The sequence below is a fragment of the Tiliqua scincoides genome, chromosome 9, assembly GCF_035046505.1.
Source record: "Tiliqua scincoides isolate rTilSci1 chromosome 9, rTilSci1.hap2, whole genome shotgun sequence".
Lineage (NCBI taxonomy): Eukaryota > Metazoa > Chordata > Lepidosauria > Squamata > Scincidae > Tiliqua > Tiliqua scincoides.
Genome location: NC_089829.1, coordinates 39,747,283 through 39,767,638, shown reverse-complemented (window position 1 = coordinate 39,767,638; position 20,356 = coordinate 39,747,283). Strand labels below are relative to the sequence as shown.

At 41.9% G+C, this 20,356-nt stretch overlaps 1 protein-coding gene across 1 annotated transcript in view; it reads left to right on the top strand.

Annotated features, from left to right (window-relative positions):
- Positions 1-20,356, top strand: part of WWOX (WW domain containing oxidoreductase) — a 670,666-nt gene that overhangs the window by 182,013 nt on the left and 468,297 nt on the right. The gene's annotated exons all lie outside the window — the stretch shown is intronic.

The window sequence follows — 20,356 nt, the reverse complement described above, 5'->3', positions numbered from 1 at the left end:
AGAACTTGCTCACTGCTGCTCTTATCATCTTTTTGGTCACCTTGACTGAACAAGAGGAGGATTGGAGTTCATGGTGAAATGGCTCTGTGGGCCAAACGAGGCAGCAGGCAACCGTGGGATGTGGGGCACTCACACCGGTTCAACACCTCTTCCAACTTGCCGCTCAAAGTAGCGCTTCGTTCATTCTCATAGCTGGGTTGGCCCTGACCATATCTGAGGAGCAACAGTGGCAAAAAAAACCTAATGTGTGGCTGTGTAATGGGATGATTAGAACAAACAAGTCCTGATTTTTTTCTAAGGGGGAAAAATCCTGAAATATACCGTACTGATGATCATTGACTTTCACAGTGCCTAAAATTAGAAGCCATGATCATGTGTTTGCCACAGTTCTGCCTTAAAACAAAACGTTTGCATTGGCAAAGTGTTTTGTTTTAAGGCAGAAAAAGTATTGCATGCTAAGGCTGCAAGAGCTTAGCAGATGTTTCAGCAAGCTGAATTTTTGAATCCTTTTGCGTTTCCAAAAAAAAAATAAAAATTATGGCTAGAGAAATCAAAGCGATTGAGTTACACTTCCTGTTTCGGTGCAGAGCCAACCACTTGCGCTTGAGTTTTAACAGATGTGCTGCTCTTTTTCAAATAGATGGGAAAATAATGCTGTGATGGTGTTACAGAGTTATAAATCTTTAACTGAAAAAAGATCCATGAAATCACTCTAGATAGGTGTAGTGTGGTAATTTTACCCTGGAGTCATCCACCTGTAGATATACATTTATCCTGATCTGCCTAAGGCAGTGGTTTGCAAACAATTTAGCACTGGAACCCACTTTTTAAAATGACTCTCGATAGATGGGTCTCGATACCCACCTAGGTTTACCAGACATTTAAAAAAGGAGAAATAACTAATATTTTATTTATTTATAATAACCAGAAAAAAGACCCTGAAACATTTATCTTCCTAAATTTATGCATGCTTGCAAACTGCAGGAACCGAGTTCTTTGCAGTGCTATTAACAGCTACAGTATCTGTCCTGACCCACAGTTTGGGAACCACTGACCTAAGGAGATCTGTGAGGGCAAATTGATCTCAGCGTGTGTGTCACTTACTGCATTGAGAACTGCCAACTGGGTGCCATTTCAGGCACATGTGTGGATATGTACCTGAGCGAAAATAAAACCTCTCCACACAGTGCTCTGTGGGAAGTACCCAACGGCAGATCCGTATCTGTACCTTCCTGTAACTGTTTTGCAAAAACAGCAAAGCTCTCCAAAGATGGTAGATGTACACTGCCCTTTTTTCTTTATCAAAATGTTCGGCATTAACAATTAAAGTATTTTGCATGGAAAAAAAAATCTCAATAAGGCAAGGGTGAATTTGAGTGGTTCTCTAGGCTCAGCTGGTATGCAGTCTCATTTTGGGGTTCTGGCCAGTAGCCACAGTCATTCCTTTATAGTTTATACTAGTGTTCTTCTTTTCCATGTGGGAAGGAAGCTCAGTCTGGTTAATTATATTTAAAAGGAAAACTGTAGGTTTTATCCAGGTAATTAACTTTGATAGGTGTTTCCTTTTGCACAAAGCCCACATCCATATGAAAAACCAGTTCTGCTGTGGTTGAAATCTAACATCAAGCACATCAATGTTCCATCCATTTTCACATCACAGTGTATGGCTGAAACGTGTGTGGCCCCTGGCTCCTATTTATCCAGGATTTGAAGCCAATACCCTCCAATCTGTTAATTAGCGCTAAGCAATTGATGTTCTCTTTCGAAAAACTGTAGGAAGTCAGGGCTATATTGTATTATTTTTTTTCTTCTTCCATCCTTGAGAGTTTATATCATCCACAAACAAATATCCTGATTGAATAAAGTTACTTTACACATGAAATAGTGATAATTTAACAGGGATTTGTAACATAATCCTTTATTTTTAATCTCCTGCTTTTTTATTCGTAATCTTTTAATCCCTGTTTACACCTATGACTTGCTGTGTGCCAAACAGGTGGTTGGTAGTGTCAAAATTAACATTGCTAAGCACTAGTTCAGTGGTGGAAGCACATTGCAGGAGAAGCAATAACATGAATTGCCTGTGCATAGATCTGAATGATGTGTGTGTTCCTTCAAGGTAGGAGAACAAAAGCAGCCCAGAATTTGCACCCCTAAAGAGAGACAGTCGCTCTTAAACCAGTCCCCAGCTGACCATGTTTAGGCTGGATTTCAGTGCAAACTTCAGACATTGAATCCGCCCTCGTAGCCCAACAAATCAAGCCATCTTTGGCCACACTTCATGCAACAGCTGTTCCAGTTATTAAGCATCCCACAAGATCTGTTGGCTGGCCAAACCTCTGCTGTTTCTTTTTTTAAACCGATCCGGGATCAATGCATACGGAGGCAGCAGTCCTCAAATCCCTTACTTGCAAAGAGGACCACTGAAGTGGTTTCAAGGCTGGATTCTAGTGGTGTCCAAGTGCCAGCACATGCTGAACTAATTACAGTTATGCATTTCAACCAGCTTAGCTATTTTGATCCTGGTTGGCTTGTAGGCAGCCCTTTAGAACGGAAGACCTTGTTCTAAACTTCAAAGCTGCTTTCACTGCATGGTAGGAACCACAGTCTTTTAAAAACGCAATATTTTTACCATACCTTGGCCTTTCCATAGAATAAATGTAATATCTTAACTACTCTTCAGAACACATTTAAAGTAAGGTAAAATGCATCATTGGATATTCTTATATAAATGTGCAGCAACAGGGCCCTGAATTTGACAGGTTTAAAAATTAGATTCAGAGATTTGAGTTCCTCCTGCTATTAAATCTTTCCTTCCCAATTATGGCACTACTTGGCCCTTACGGCCTTGTCACAGACACCACTCCTGTTTGATGTGCTTGGTGCTGTACCTTTGTACCTTTGAAATTATGGCAGTGGTGTTATAATGGCAGCAAGTTTTCCTAGATTGTGCTTGGTCTAGAACTGGAGGCAGAGATAAGCAAGCTTCTTCCCAACATCCAAACCTGAATCTCAGGCCCTCAAAGGGCTTTATTAATAGCTGTGACCATAACTTCTCTACTTCTGATATTCCTACAAAGGGATCGGATGCATTCTGCCCTGACAGGCACATCTGTGTTACAAATTTCCAGCAGGTTCTAAGCCTCTTTAACTATTAGGCTTCCACCGATCAAGAAATGCTGGGGTTTATTGTGAACTAAGCAGGACTGCAGTATTCTCTCTATCCTCTTGGAACTACAACTCCTTAAAGACACTTGGATAGATTTCATACTTACCTTAATTGGTAATGTGGATTTACCCTTAAAATGGAAGTATAGTAGAAGTGGAAGAAGAAGAAGGGCTATGGCAGTGGTTCACAAACTGTGAGCCGTAGGAACCTGCAGAAACCAGCCGGGGAACCATGGAATACTCACGAAAAACCTGCCCCGCTATACAGTGTATACAATTGCAACCCTAATGGGGAGCTGTGGCCAGTGGCCCAGTAGGTCAAGGGAACCACCACACCAAAAAAGTTTGGGAACCACTAGGCTATGGAGTAAGATATTTCAAATCCAGGTAACAGGAGTTGGCAGAGTTGGATGGAGCACCCACCACTCATCCGCTGCCAAAGATGTCCACCTCAGTTGGAAGCACACATGGGCTGCCCCTGTTCACTTCTGCTTTGCTTCCGAAAACTGAAAGTGGTGTATGGAAGCTTCTGAGGGCCATTCTGAGGCCGTAGAGGACTGTAGAGTGGGTCACTGGGCAGGGAGAGGCCTCCAGAACTCCTAACAGCGTCCTGACCCACCACAAAGGATGAGGTGGGTCGCGGAGCTTCAAAATTTGGAAATCTCTGAACTGCACTGTTTGGCAAAGGTCTTTTGTTTCATGGTTTGCTGAAAATTCTGCATAATGACTTCTTTTTGCAAACTAGCATGAAGTTAGTGTGCTTTTCACAATTTGAAACTTGTTCTATTGCTTAGTTGGGATTGGTCTTCATATCTAACGTTACTCATAGCAGAGCAATTTTAGCAAGTTAAAAATGTCTAACTAAATTGAATTGTGCATTATATGATAATACTGGTTGGATATCTACTACAAGTATGTTTTTATGTATGCAAAATTTAAAATGAAAGCACACTGTGCACAGTCTTCATTCACTCTTTTAAAAGGTTCTGGGAACATCAATCAGCTAAATTCAGACATGACTATTATGGGCTAAATTAGAAAATCTATTGAACAAAGTAATGTATGATAAGTATGCTGAAACTCAGTGATTAAAAATGTAAACCATTCTTTCTCCCCTTTGTAACCTATTCTTACACAGAAACTATTTGCTTTCCTTTCCAGCACCTGGTTGCCCTCTCAAAATCTTTCATTAAAAAATAATATTCTTTTAACATAAGTTACACCAAATTAACATAAAACATGGCATGATAGGGTACAGAATTAGTGTAAGACATACCTCTGCATAAAGCATGTGAGATACATTATTTGTGATACGCTTAAGGGGGAGGTATTTAGTAATGAAATGTTGCAAAATTCATTTTAAGAGTAAATTCACATTACCAATTAAGGTAAGTATGAAATCTACCCTAGTGTCTTTAAGGAGTTGTAGTTCCAAGAGGATAGAGAGAATACTGCACTCCTGCTTAGTTCACAATAATCCCCAGCATTTCTTGATCGGTGGAAGCCTAATAGTTAAAGAGGCTTAGAATCTGCTGGAAATTTGTAACACAGATGTGCCTGTCAGGGCAGAATGCATCCCATCCCTTTGTAGGAATATCAGAAGTATGGTCATAGCTATTAATAAAGCCCTTTGAGGGCCTGAGATTCAGGTTTGGATGTCGGGAAGAAGCTTGCTGGTCTCTGCCTCCAGTTCTAGACCAATATCTACTTCTACCCTAATTCCCTCTTCCTTTCCAGGTCCATGGAGTGGGGGTAAGAGGGAGGGAGTGATAGAGGGGGCTAGCATGCCACCAAATAAGAGGGAAACATGTGTCACACCATCTCAGAAACCAAGACGTTGTGTAAGAGAGATCCATACTGGATATATCTCAGGAACATGATATGATTTTACACATGTGTGCACCAACTATCTCTCTCTGGAGGTCAATAGACTTGTTATATGGAGAACATTTGCTAAAGAGAGCTCCGTGCAGTGGTATTAATACTTTTCCTGACCTTTGAGATGACTGGACTGCTTTACCTTGTTCTGGTCTTGATTTGTCCTCATGCCATCTTTGTAAAAATGCCATACCACTTTAAACCTTTCCCCAATCAGTTTCAGATGATGGGTTCTCTTTAATCATTTACATTCTGGGGAAAGTCAAATATTCCAGAAGAAGCCAAAGTAATCTAGCTGAATGTATAGTGTTTGTGCAGCTGGATATCTTATTTATTTGAAGTATTGAGAGAAGTCTCTTCTGACTCTATGAAAAAACAGACCGTGAGTAAACAGTAAAAGGGCCCAAGAAATCTGAAACTGAAAGTTCTTCTTTTTAGAGCAAAATCATAGCAGCTACATTTTGGTATTCCAAAGGAGAAGAGTGAGCTCTTGAAGCTCCACAGTACACTTATACTACTGCTATTCTTTCTTTCCTCTGAATATTTTTTTAACATTTAAATGTTGCCAGGTAGAGGCATGCAATAATTGTCTTTTCTATGACATTCCATTCATCATAATGTTCCCTTTTTGCTGGCACAACAAAAGCATACCATCATTTCCATTTTCAAATTAACCCTATTTGCCAATGTTTTTTTTCCCAATAAATGCCTTACAATGTTTATGTAACACTCTGCAATTCATTTCAGAGTGGTGCTTGAAGTTACTTAGAACTCCAGCTTTATTGGATATTTCAAGTGTTGTACATACATGTTACATAAAAATGAAATGCACAGGAAATGTTCAGTCAACGATTGCATTGTGCATGGCTGTGTATATCCAAAGAGTTGCAACCAGAATTTTCTGAAACATGGCAAGAAATCTTTTAACTGGCACAATCCTGCACTAGCATAGCTACACATATTGCCACCCTAAGCAACCTTGTGATCAATCAAGTTGTTCCCAATTTGTAAGGTTAATACATTACCTGTAGAGACAATGGAGTCCCTGGTAGACAGGCTTTGTACTTGTTAGACTCTTGGCATGTAAAGTAATACTCCATGTCAAGTTATAATGTCTTCTTACTTGTTGCCATTCATTAATCACCTCCAATGTTGGGTTTGACAAGCCAGCAGTTTATGGTTAATGCACTTAACCATAAAAGGTGGATATGATTTTAACACATAATATGATATTCATACATAAAAAGTATGCAATAAAAAAGAACAAAAGCACATTTGGCTGAAACAAAAGTAATTCACTCCTTTTCTTTAAAGACTGTTGTGATCTTATCTAAGATGATTTACAGTGTGTGTTGAAATGATTGATCCAATTCAATCTTTCATTCAATTCAGGGAGAAAAGTGAATAAATATGACTAAATTGATCACTCTCAGATCAATAAAGACATATATGGATTTATCCAGTCCATTACTTACATGAATTATTATTATTAAAATGTTAGCAAAACACAGACAAAAATGCCATATATTTAAACATTGCATGTGTTCTTTTACTGCTTAGATGTGCGTATTTCTTTATCATGTTTTGGCAGAATGGGAGGAAGAGATTTCTGGATCATTTTATTTGGGGGGGAGTTTTTAGATTAGTCATATCAATCTCTTCTTGGCAAGAGGATGACAAACATGAAAAGCATAGTCAAATTCCATCCATTATTTTAGTGACACTATATTTTTGCAGTTATTTAATACCAGTATTGATATAACAAACTCTTCTGTGCATGTCAGAAATTCATATACAGCATTTGAGGAATTACATTAATTGGAAAAACATCTTACAGAAAGGAGATAAATATAACAGATGATAAATCACATATTTTTGATATATACAAAGACTTGCTTGTGTGGAAAACTAGAATCTTATTATCTTGAGTGTATATGGTTTGGTTAATGGTACTGTGATTTCTGCAACAGTATAAACAGTCCAGGTGTAATCAGCACCTTATTCTGGATAGGCCAGATATTATTTTCTACTATCCTTCTTTCTCTCTCCTGCTGATAAATCATTTGATATAGCCTGGGTGGTCTTCCGAGTGCCACGTTTAGTACCTATATTTCCCCATTTTCATGAGTTCAGGATGGATTTCTTATGGTAAGTTCTTTTTCCTGCAGGTTGTAAATACTGCCTTCACAACATTCATATTTGTTTTTCTTACTGCCAGACAACTTCCTCCTGATAAATAACTTTAAGGCTGTGCAACCCAGAATTGCACATTGTGATATATGGAGTTGGAAGGGCCAGTAATACTTAAGAACATAAACATAAGAACATAAGAACAGCCCCACTGGATCAGGCCATAGGCCCATCTAGTCCAGCTTCCTGTATCTCACAGCGGCCCACCAAATGCCCCAGGGAGCACACCAGATAACAAGAGACCTCATCCTGGTGCTCTCCCCTACATCTGGCATTCTGACTTAACCCATTCCTAAAATCAGGAGGTTGCGCATACACATCATGGCTTGTACCCCATAATGGATTTTTCCTCCAGAAACTCGTCCAATCCCCTTTTAAAGGCGTCTAGGCTAGACGCCAGCACCACATCCTGTGGCAAGGAGTTCCACAGACCGACCACGCGCTGAGTAAAGAAATATTTTCTTTTGTCTGTCCTAACCCGCCCAACAATCAATTTTAGTGGATGTCCCCTGGTTCTGGTATTATGTGAGAGTGTAAAGAGCATCTCCCTATCCACTCTGTCCATCCCCTGCATAATTTTGTATGTCTCAATCATGTCCCCCCTCAAGCGTCTCTTTTCTAGGCTGAAGAGGCCCAAACGCCGTAGCCTTTCCTCATAAGGAAGGTGCCCCAGCCCCGTAATCATCTTAGTCGCTCTCTTTTGCACCTTTTCCATTTCCACTATGTCTTTTTTGAGATGCGGCGACCAGAACTGGACACAATACTCCAGGTGTGGCCTTACCATAGATTTGTACAACGGCATTATAATACTAACCGTTTTGTTCTCAATACCCTTCCTAATGATCCCAAGCATAGAATTGGCCTTCTTCACTGCTGCCGCACATTGGGTCGACACTTTCATCGACCTGTCCACCACCACCCCAAGATCTCTCTCCTGATCTGTCACAGACAGCTCAGAACCCATCAGCCTATATCTAAAGTTTTGATTTTTTGCCCCAATGTGCATGACTTTACACTTACTGACATTGAAGCGCATCTGCCATTTTGCTGCCCATTCTGCCAGTCTGGAGAGATCCTTCTGGAGCTCCTCACAATCACTTCTGGTCTTTACCACTCGGAAAAGTTTGGTGTCATCTGCAAACTTAGCCACTTCACTGCTCAACCCTGTCTCCAGGTCATTTATGAAGAGGTTGAAAAGCACCGGTCCCAGGACAGATCCTTGGGGCACACCGCTTTTCACCTCTCTCCATTGTGAAAATTGCCCATTGACACCCACTCTCTGCCTCCTGGCCTCCAACCAGTTCTCAATCCAGGAGAGGACCTGTCCTCTAATTCCCTGACTGTGGAGTTTTTTCAGTAGCCTTTGGTGAGGGACCGTGTCAAACGCCTTCTGAAAGTCCAGATATATAATGTCCACGGGTTCTCCCGCATCCACATGCCTGTTGACCTTTTCAAAGAATTCTATAAGGTTCGTGAGGCAAGACTTACCCTTACAGAAGCCATGCTGACTCTCCCTCAGCAAGGCCTGTTCGTCTATGTGTTTTGAGATCCTATCTTTGATGAGGCATTCCACCATCTTACCCGGTATAGATGTTAGGCTGACCGGCCTATAGTTTCCCGGGTCCCCCCTCTTTCCCTTTTTAAAAATAGGCGTGACATTTGCTATCCTCCAATCTTCTGGCACCGTGGCCGTTTTGAGGGACAAGTTGCATACCTTAGTCAAGAGGCGCACCCTCCGTTCCAGCTTAAAATAAAATGAGAAAGGAGGGGAGAGGGAAATTGAGCTCAAGAAAGCATACAGCAATCGGTTTATCCTAGACCTTGCAACAGTTTGTCGAGGACTGGTGCAGAGAGAGTGCAAGGGTGGGGATGTGGGCTTGGTGAGTGGAGAGAGGGGCTTCACTCACATTCACCCATGTCAGCACAACTGACCCCAAAGTTGGGCAATAGGATCATGTTCCTGGCTGCCCACTCCTGTCTGTCTTCACATGGTGACTGTAACATTTAAACATGTTATATACATGCATGTTCCAGTGGCCATAGCTGTGATACTCATGATCTATAACAGGTGAATTCAAGGCACAATACAAATTGCTGATTATGTCCTTTCAAGTCCCAAACAATTTGTTTCTGCAAGTGTCTTTTACATCATCGCGTGTTGCTCTCTTATATTGTGTTGTTTTTGTTGCATGCTTCTCTTGTAACATGTAATGTAAAGCCACTTGAATTGAACCTGAAAGAAACAGGGCTTTTTGAATGGAATGGTTGGGGGTTCGTGTATGATGCCCTTGCACATTGCAGTCAACATGGATGTGTGCACCTTCCAACCAGCATGGACACATTTTATATCCAATCTTCATTGGATGCACTCAGCTCATTTTGCTGAAACCAAACCTGAATAGAAAAAGACAACACAGGGTGGAAGGTACAATTGTATTGAGATTTGGGGTACTTTCAATGCCTCTGACATAGTAGCTACTACATGTGCGGAATTCCACCTTATCGGAGCAGTCATGTGAAATCCATAAGCATGTGCAGAACTTTGCCTACATTAACTCTGAGCATGTCATCATAAGCTTTCAGAAAAAGCCATTCTAAAACCCTTAAATGACTATGCATTTGGAATTCTGTATGCACCATCAGCTTTTGCAGTAACAACATGTGGTGGCATTGACTGGAACAGAGTGTGCACAGCAGGTCCCACATTGGAGCATGTCAGCACTGTGAGAAATATCCTCAAGGTTGTGGTTTCTTTGGAGTTTCTTTTCCCCCCTCCCCCGAGCGCTCCCAAATCTTCCATACATTTGATTGAATGCTTTTGAAGTTTGGCTCAATCTATGTCAATGAACAATTGGCACAACTGTGTGTCTACCTAACTGGGCTTTGTGCGATGGGGAGTAGATTTTGAGTGAACAAACAGAAGGGGTTATTCAACCCTTGCTCTTTCTCCTGGTCCAGTTCCTGATCTCACTCTCAAACATCTACAAAACAAACCGCTTTAAAACAACCAGAGGAAAAAAGTCCAAGAGAATGGGGTGGAAGGATCACTGAACCACAATGTGTGGTGTGATTCTGTGACAAACATGTATTTGGCAATACATAAATCACACAGATTGTACTGAGCCAGGTGTTATTGGAGTGGGTCTGGGAGCATGGCAACCCTGGCTGCCTCCAGATAGCATACTGATGGTTACTGCTGCTACTGATACTGAGGATTTAGGGATTGTCCCAGCTGTATGATGAATATGGACCCATGGCCAGTGTCCAACTTATCCAGTCCCAGATGTAGACAGGTTTAGACACTGGTCTCTATATTATGTGCACATGATGAAATAGTGGGGTTTATTACTGAGTGACATGTGAAGCAGCCCTTAGATTATACCTGTACAATGTAAAGTTTGTCTTTGATCAGTCTATCAGTCCTGAATGCCTATAATCTATAGAGCCTATAAATGTGGGCTCTGTAGATCAAAAACCAGATGCTTATTTATGGATCCTGCTTTAAGTGGTCTGTGCTTGATTTTTTTTGATGTTTAAATCTGAAACTCTCCTCTGCTTCTATATATATCACAGGTAGGGGTGTGTGTGTGTGTGTGTGTGTGTGCGTGTGTGTGTTTTTAAAGGTTTCCTCCATATTCTTCTGAGACATATATTTCAGTGCCAGCTTGAATAACTGGCCATGTTTCAGCACCAAATGTCAAGAGTAAACAGATGAAAGCGTGTGTTATATTTTTACTTTGTTGTCAGACACTATTGGTTTGTCATTTTCAAAGAGTTCTATTTATTGCAGTAAATGCTGTTACCACAGTAGCTCTACTTTCTTCCACTTCCATCATGACTGTTCTCCCGAGGTCAAGTAAATGAATTATCAACTTTATCCCCGTTTATCCATTGAACCGATTTTGCTGCTGACATTCTGAGTGTGAACTGGTTATTTTTTATTTTTTTGTTTTGTTTTTGTTTGCTGTAGAATAAAGCCACCCTATTGTAATGTTAACTGTCATTTTTTTTTGAAGGTAGAGGCTGATGGTCTGAAAGCTGGGAAATAATATACTACAAGCGACATAGAATTTGCTACCCCTGTTGTTTGTGAAGCCAAGTGAGTTTATTAAATTATGAGCTAGCCAAGGCAGAATGGACGCTGACTTTAAAAATGAGATCACTTCCAAACATTCCAGCCAGTTGCTGCCTTGCCTATCGGCTAAAGACTTTTGTATGTACTGCAGCAGGGTAGGGTGGTAGAGTGGTGAGACAGCCATTCCAGACTGTAGGCATGGAATTTTCTGCTGCATTTAAAAGCTCCCTGCAAGTTGAAAATGGGCACAGGGGGCAAAGGGGAACTTTGCAAATGTTTCCTATTTGCAAACAGTTTAGTTCTTTTTGTATGTAGTAGAACAATGAAATCTGGAATTCCCTATTCAGTCACATTCAGTGGTTCAGTCATCCTACCTTCTCATTTCATTTTCATTGTCCAGTGTCTATAGAAAAAGATCTTGAATTAGATTTGTATCGGACCCAAAACACCACCTACTCTAGTCTGGTTCCATGAGTCAGATGGTAGACTGACTGAGCCAGCAAATGGGGGCTTCCAGCTTAACATTCTACTGTGTTTGAAATCTGAAACACATTGTATGTCCAGCAGAAAGCCAAAAGGTTGCTTGTATGTAACTAGCTCAAAATGATGCCATCCTAGCCAGTGATACATCACAACATGCTGCAGGCACAATTATCCCAATAATATTAAGGCTGGTTCATACATCTAGTGGCCTATTTATTAGTATAATAATTTTACCAAGAGTGTGCAATGACTACAGCAGGGAGGATGTGCACCTTATGAGTATGAGCACCTCTGTATGTGGAGAATGTGCATTGTTCAGTAATAGTGGTCTTGTTTGCATTGGCATGATAGTGTAAGTAACTGAAGCTGTGTGTCCATCCCCACATGCCTGGGTCCTGGAATCCTTTGAACATTCTTGAAGAATGTTGTGAGTGGCATTTGCAGGGGGTATCAGCAGATGCAAGAAAGGTTAAACACCTAAACAAAAGGTTTGTCCACCAGTTAATCTCTAGAAATGGTACGTCCACCCTATATTTGTGTGACCTCTTGTATTTAGCTATTTAATTATTTTATTTTCTCTATAAACCACTTTCTGAAGTGTTTGCTGAAAAGCGGTATATACAGGTGCAGCCTCTTTATCCACGGGTTTTTTTATCTGAGGATTTGTCTCAACAGGAATGGGGTGGGGGTACCGAAAGTCACACACACCTTTGCCTTCTTTGTCCTTCTTTGCTCCGTTTCCAGGCAGTCCAAAACACTGCAAAAAGGCTCTTCCTCGCCCAGGCAGGGAAATAACCCTGGAGCCCTCGAAGAGGTTCCCCCTGCAAAGGAACAGTAACACTCCTGGAGCCCCTGAGCCAGCCTGAAGAGGCTGAAGAGGGGGGTGGAAAACCCTTTGTAACCAGAACACGTGCAGTGAAGTGGAGCTCTCTCTCTCTCACTCTCACACACACGGGCAGGTATGGTAGCGACAGAGGGGATCGCTTTAAAAAACACAGGGAGTGTTTGCCGAATTCCACCCCCCCATGGTGCAGGCAATCACCGACACAAGCAAGCCTTCCCACCAAGCAAAGCATGAGATTTAGCCTACAATCCTCTTCACACTTTCCTGGGAGTAAGCCCCATTGACTGAAATGGGGCTTACTTCTGAGTAGAAATGCATAGGGCTGGACTCTTAAAAGCTCAGCATCCCACCTATGAAAGAAGCCGAGCAGCTGCCAACAGGGAGGGGGAAGCAGGAGGGGGAGGAAAGCGGATTGCTTTATAAAACTCAGGGAGTGTTTGCCAATCCCCCCCGCCGGATGATGCAGGCTCTCCTGCTACAGCAAGCCTTCCCAAGCAAGCCTCGGGAAGCCTTGGAGAGACAGGTGAGGATGAGCAGAGAGCTGGACTACAAGTCCCAGAATGCTCAGGGGCAGAGGAGCTTCCATGATGGCGGTAGCCTTGGAGGGCTGCAGGGGCGGCAGCAGCAAAGAGGATGAGGTGAACCTGCAGTGCTGTTGGGAGGCCGCCTGGGACACAGAGGACGAGGCTTCCCAAGCAAGCTCACCATTCCAACTGTGAAAGAAGCAGAACAGCTGGCAACAGGAAGGCTAAGTACAGAGCGGAGGGGAGGGGTTTGAGAACAGCTGCCTTAGTTTCTTTCCATCCGGAAGTGTCAGGCTGCAGCGTGCTTGAGTAACTCTGTGGGATTCAACACAACACATTTTTTGTTAATCGCGCCAAGTCACAGAACTGAACTAACGCGGATAAATAGGCTTCACCTGTACCTTCTGAAAACACATAACTTTGGGACTGCACATTAAGTACGTACAGTTGTGTCCTACAACCATCTTGAGTTACTTATTGGCTTCAAAACACTATTTTTAATTTTGCATTTGATTCCCCAGCATAATTGAAGAGATTGCTTTGCGTTTCCACATAAACTTTCCCATAAAGTTACAATACCCCAGTTTGAAATCTTCTGCTTTATTGGATCACTGAGGCCCACAGCAGTGGAGAGATTGTTAAATAATATTTCAAATGGGCTTTTTCCCCTTTTGTGAATAATATCTTGAAATAAAAGGAATTTGGGTAAGTTGTTACATAATTTCTCTCAGCATCTAAAACAGTTGTATCTGTAAAATATTGTGCCATCTTATTAAAACTTACTACTCTCAATTACAAGTATTTATGTGTTGTAGGATGCACTGGGACTTTTCGACAAATGGGCATTGTTTTTGAATTGTCCCTATGCTCTTAATTCTTTATTTATTTTAGGAATATCTGAGGCTCGCTCTCTCTCTCTCTCTCTTCCACCCATCCACTCACCCCCATCTTCAACACAACATTTATTCAAGAACAACTGCTCCCAGATTCAACTGCGTTTAAGGAAATGTTGTTGTATGGCTTTTTATGTTCCAAACTTCAATCAGCCGCTGCCAGCAGTATCCCAAAAGAAGGACCCTCAATAGACCATTTTCAGCATTTTGCTGCAATTAAATTCCTCTGGTTTCAGCCCTCAGGCAATTTAGTACCTTTTTACATATGCACATTATGAACTTTTGACCAGGGCCTGGTAGTCATATATTAGAGAGCAGCTTTTGAAAGCAGTCTTAACAAGTTCCTCTGAGTATTGCATTCCGAGCCAGTGGTGGGAAGGGTAATTTAACCAAGTTGCAGAGAGGCCGTTCAGAATCTTACTGATGATCCTAAATATGTCTCTCTCTCTTTCTCTTTCTCCCCCCTTCCTTGTTTCCTCTGGAAGCTGGTAGCAAGAGCTCTCAAAGTACGTGATTGATCTTTTATTCAGTAGCTAACGAGGGCTGTGATTCTATTAGTGCTCTACAAGGCATGGGAACAGTGATTTAATGAAGTGTCTAGTGAGCTGGCCATAGATTTATCCTGTTGTCTCTAATTTGCAGTGCCGTTGTGAGAGGTAAAAGCAACTGCACTCACACTGCCATTAGGCAGGTATTTCCTTAGTAAATTGTTGTAAGGTCAGGTGTAGTTACCTTAGCTGAGACAATGCCTTACCTCCTCAGTGTCTTTGGATGACAGCGGCTGCACTGAGCACTCACTGAAGCGGAAACACAGGATCAGAGGTCCATTCCGAGCTCCCCTTAGCTGATGCTGGAGCAGATGAACTGACAAGTAGTGCTAATGGAGTCATAATTGGCGATTAGAACCGAGAAGACACAATGACATCTTAATACAAACTGGGGTGTGTGTGTATACTGTAGTTGCTGGCAGCTGTTGTTGCGTGTGGTGCTGGTGTGTTTTCCCTGCTTCAGTCCTGAGCAATTAGACAATACATCTTTAATAGTTTATTGGGCAGCCAGAAAAGAGAAGGTTGGCGGCTGGGGTGGATGGGGGGGGGGAGAGAGAAAACCCTGCACCCATCAAAGCAGATGTCGCTTTAAAGTGACATTAATATGCTTAACATGCATTTAGTTGCGCATGTAAGTTGTCAGCTTTAACTCAGAAATGATGCTGTAAGAACGTTGGTATAAAGTGGAAATAATGAATAAATACTGTGTGTGTTTGTGTGTTTTGCTTCATTAAGGTTTTTGTTCGTATTGCTCCCAGGGAGCCTTGCATTTTTGGGGGGTTTATTTGTCTTTTGCTTCCTGGCAAATAACTATTTATTACAATTCACTTTTTCATTGTACTGTTCAGGCTGGCACAGAAAGCATTCATCTCTGAATGTAGCCACAAAGTAGCTGTGCTGATGGACAGGTGCCATTTGAATCTGGACCAGAGGCCCTGTTCCAGGTGCTGCTTGCCTTCAGAGGTCAGGTGGGTGGTGGCCAGAGAGAGGTTTTAAGGGTAAGAATTGTGCATTGGCATTTAGAGATGCTCATTTCCTGTGTCTGGGGAGCCTTCAAAAAATGATGAGGAGCATTCAAGGAGTGATTTCCTCGCCTATTATCTTAAGTGTTACAGCTGAGGAGTGGTTTAGGACATCATCTGCTTTTTGGTATGAACTAGGTTTGAGAAGGTGTGGGCTCCAGTGCCATCCCACTCAACATCTTGGCCGTGAAGTACTCTCATGGCGGGATGTGTTCCATCTGAGAGCAGGGTGCTGATGTCTTTCTGCGCCAGACCTAGAAGGGATGTCATGAACTCTATAGCTGATGGGTGGGGTTAAGAGAAGGGCAGAAGGATTTAAACTGAGGGAAGGAGGCAGATTCAGGAAGGAGAGAAGAGAGAAAGGAAAAATGAAAGGGTTGAGAAAGAGAAAGATGGGAGACAACTAAAGGAACCAGAACAAGACTTTTAGGAGAAGTGGAACAAGAGCGAAAGTGACAGGACAGGTATTGGGGGAAGAGAAAAGGAAGCACAAGAGAAAGGGGAAGCAATAGAGCATCAGTGGAGAGAAGAGGTAACTGGAGCATCTCCCTCTAGGAGAGAGGGGAAAAAAATGTGTTAGGTGGGACTTTCCTGTCCCCTGACTTGCAGGAGAAGTGGGCAGCAAGCCTTTCCCCCAGAAGACACCTGAGGACGACGCCAGACTCTTCCCACCCCTTAGCGCCAGGGGTTAGACTCCTGGCCTTTTGGACCAGAAACCACCTCATCTGGTCTGTAACTCAGCTTGGCCCCTTTGTGCCAGCTTGTTGAGTTCCCAGTGCTAGCCCAAAAGAAACTCCCTGTAGAGAGAAGTCCAGTATCAAAGTGATGGGAACTATGGATCTGAGCAAACTCCTTGAGAGACTAAGGGCACAATCCTATGTTGTGCTGGAACAGGCAAGCCAAGAGGCTTGCGCTGTATCCAGCTCAGGGTAGGTGCCCAAAGTGGCTCGACCAGAAGTAAGGGGAAACTCTTCCCCTTATCTCCTGGTAAGCCACTGCAGCCCCTACAGTTCTTCTCTTATGGGCCTCCTCGGACTTGCGCCACTTCCTGAAGTGGCACAAGTCCAAGGAGAGCAGAGCAGCTTGAAGGGGGAATGGGCGTTGGAATCCGGCATAACAGCCCAATCAGCTGGTATATGTCATTTCCAGCAGATGAAATGGCTAGGACCTATTGTTCTTGGGGACATGAAACAGACAAGGAATACATAAATTGGTCTGTACACTGGTCCATGTGGTCTTTTCACACTGGCTGTAATTTCAGTGTCTCAGGGAAGCCTCTTTTCTATTAACCTTACTATCTTACTTTAAGGGAAGTGTATGGGGGGCACAAATGTGAGGACACCCTCAGTCATCACAGGGTGCCATGTCTCTAAATGGTCAGCAAGAGGATTTAAAACAGTCAACCAAAATTTCTAATTTTCTAATATTGACACCTGTGTCTCATGCAATCTTGTTATAATGTTTTCTAGGCCGCTTCCATTTCATCAACAGCCAGAGGAATAATAAAAGTCTATGATGAGACTAAAAAAATCTAAGCCTTTTAGCCCATAGATCATTTCACTGGGAAACTCCATAAATGGCTTATTGTAGATTAGTTGATGTGGTTCAGAGCGCATCCAAATCAATAAAAGGCTAGTCTGAACCCAGCAAAGTGCTTTCAGTTTGATTCTTTTTAGTAAGCAACTGACGTGAAAATGTGTTGCTAAGTGTTGTGCTTGGGAGGAGGGGGGAGTGGAAGCATCACCAAAAACTTTACACATTGCTAATGTTCAAGTTTATTGTATTTTTCTATCTTCTGAAATCTCGGTTCCTTCAAATCCTGGCAGGATTAGAATCATGGATGTATCTTACATCAAATGAATACTGGTTGCATCAATAACTGTTACTGTTACTATTCAGAATCAACATTTATTCTTAAAGTGTATAGTATCCTTTGCTCATTCCACTTCAGACTTTCCACTTTCCTGTGAAATAGCTCACTGTTTTGAACCACTCAGACGGAAAGGTATGTGCAGGTTTAGGTGTCCTAACTCAGCCCTCTGTTCATGATTCAGGTAGTTTCCCAATCAGTGATAATCCACAGATTGAAGCCATAGATGTGTGTGTGGGGGGGGGGGATCCTTGAGGAGTAAGACTTGTGATATAAGCTGACACGTTGATGTCCGTGTCCACCCATCCCAAGCTCAACACTGTTTACTGGCCCACATGCTTGCCCAACGAAATCTGATTCAGACAGTGACTCACGGAGTTGTTGATCATTTTTGTGAATCTCTCTCTAGTTCTGTGTTGGATAAATAACTGCAAGTGCAACTTACCGTATTTTTTGCTCCATGAGACGCACCTGACCATAAGACGCACCTAGTTTTTAGAGGAGGAAAACAAGGAAAAAAAATATTGGGGCTTGGGGGGGGAGAGAGGCTTTCCTGGGAGTATGCCCCCTGACTCTAATGGGACTTACTTCAGAGTAGGCATGCACAGGATTGGGCAGCGAGACTGCCACCCCACCCACGCTTTCCTGGGAGTGAGCCCCAGTGACTCTGAGACTTACTTCTGAGTAGACACACGGGCTTGCTCAGCAAGACTGCCACCCCACCCATGCTTTCCTGGGAGTGAGCCCCAGTGACTCTGAGACTTACTTCTGAGTAGACACACGGGCTTGCTCAGCAAGACTGCCACCCCACCCACGCTTTCCTGGGAAGCCGAGCAGAGCAGAGCGAGTGGGGGGCGGGGCCGGGGGCGGAGGTTTTTTTTTTTTATTTAAGTATTCCCTCCATAAGACGCACACACTTTTCCCCCCACTTTTTTGGGGGGAAAAAGTGCGTCTTATGGAGTGAAAAATACGGTACAACACTAGCCTGTGTATGTTTACTTAGAAGTAAATCCCACTGTGTTCAGTGGGGCATACTCTCAGGAAAATGTGCACAGGTTGTAGCCCTAGTTCCTGTCCCTGCCCTGTGCTTTTTCAGGAGGTCTGTAAAAACTTTGCTTTTTTTCTTTCAGCTTTTAGAAAGGAATGATGCTTTCAGTGGTGGCGGGGATATTTAGCCTAGTCTTTCAGTTGAAGATTTTATGTTTAAGAACCTTTAAAAAAATCTACTTTTTTAGTTTACTTTTAATGTATTTTTACTTTGGTTTGTTTTGTTGTAAGCTGTCTAAGGTTGCCTCTAAGAAAGGTGGGGTAGAATTGCTTGTGAATAAATTAGTATGTAGCTGTATAAATTCACCTTGAATCTCATGAACCTATGTTTTAGCATGGTTAGAGTTGGTATTTCTGCTTTAAAAAGTGTGACAGAGAGAGACTTCAGAAGAGTATTCTGGCTTCATACAGATCAGGAAATAGTTATTTTGTTGTTTGCTGTTTTAGGATGTATATGCGCTATGCCTCTGCAATCAATTCTCCCATGCCTTCTGTTGCCCCTCCTGACCCCCAGTGGCACAGTCCCCTCTACTGTGTCTACTGATAACATGGTATGCATTAATGGTAATTTCACCTTACCTGTTTATCTGCACCTTCTTTACGTACATTTCAGTAAACTTAATGAATATCTCAAGATTCTTTGAAATAACTACTGATGTATTATAATTGGTCAAGGGGAGAGACATTAATGTTTCTTGACCATACGTATTGACCAGTATGTGTTTGCACATGTGGTTAATAATGCATTCTTTGAGAAATCTATGTGCATTATAGTCTTTGATCTCATCATGAATTTCAAAGCCAGCGATTCCATTTTCGTTTTTTTAATTTTAATTTTCAAAGAGGATAGAAAGGAAAATCATTTTAAAACTTTTTTTTATAAAACTGAAGGAAGTTCCAGCAAATACTTGTCCATGCTAATGAGAACTGTACATTAATACAGTTTTTTTTTTTAATCAAGGAAAGCTTTACTGTACTCTGCAGGTGAAAAAAAGTATTTGAATGCAAGACTTAATGCATCTAGTAGATTAAAAGAGAAATTAAAGACTTGAGACTGAGAAGAGATCAAAGGCTGTCTTTTCATTGTTCTTTTTATTGTTTATTGACTTCAAAAAGACTTTTTAGTTTAAGCTGACTTTAATATCTCTTGAATGCTCTTTTGTAAAGTGACTTTGAAAACTCATGGATAATGTCTTCATTAGGTGGAGAAAAATCTTGGTGAAAATATAACTGTAACTTTGCTTTCATTACAGAAGAAAGAGATAATACTTTGCTTAATTAAGGTCTGTTTTCCCTCTGTTCTTAATTTTATGAACATTTTTTTGGGGGGGTTGAAATTCCTGCTGATAACAGCTTGAAATAGTCATCGCCAAACTTAAATTGTTAGCTTTCTGCAGGCGTATAACACTATGAGCTTTGAATTTGTATTCATTAATAAGGTTTGTTCATTTATATAGTTATTATATAAATTTCTATGCATCCCTTTCTCGAACATTATCAGGCATATTAAGGTTGTGGTGATAAGAACAGCTAGATTAATCATTCTTAAAGGGTCATCCACTCCACAGGACTGTCAGTACACAAGACCTCCGACTCTGACCCAAAATTGTTTCCGTCTCCACAATCCCGTAGCCTGGACCTGGACTGTGGAATTTTGGAATGAAGTCTGAGACCTCGTGTACTGATTCCACAATCCTGTTTATTCCAATCGTCTGTGTCCAGTAGTGATTGACCAGCTGTCAGAGAAATCCACAAGGAAAGCATAGTAGCCATCTTGTTTCCAACGCCTGTATTCAGAGAGGAACTGTATGTAC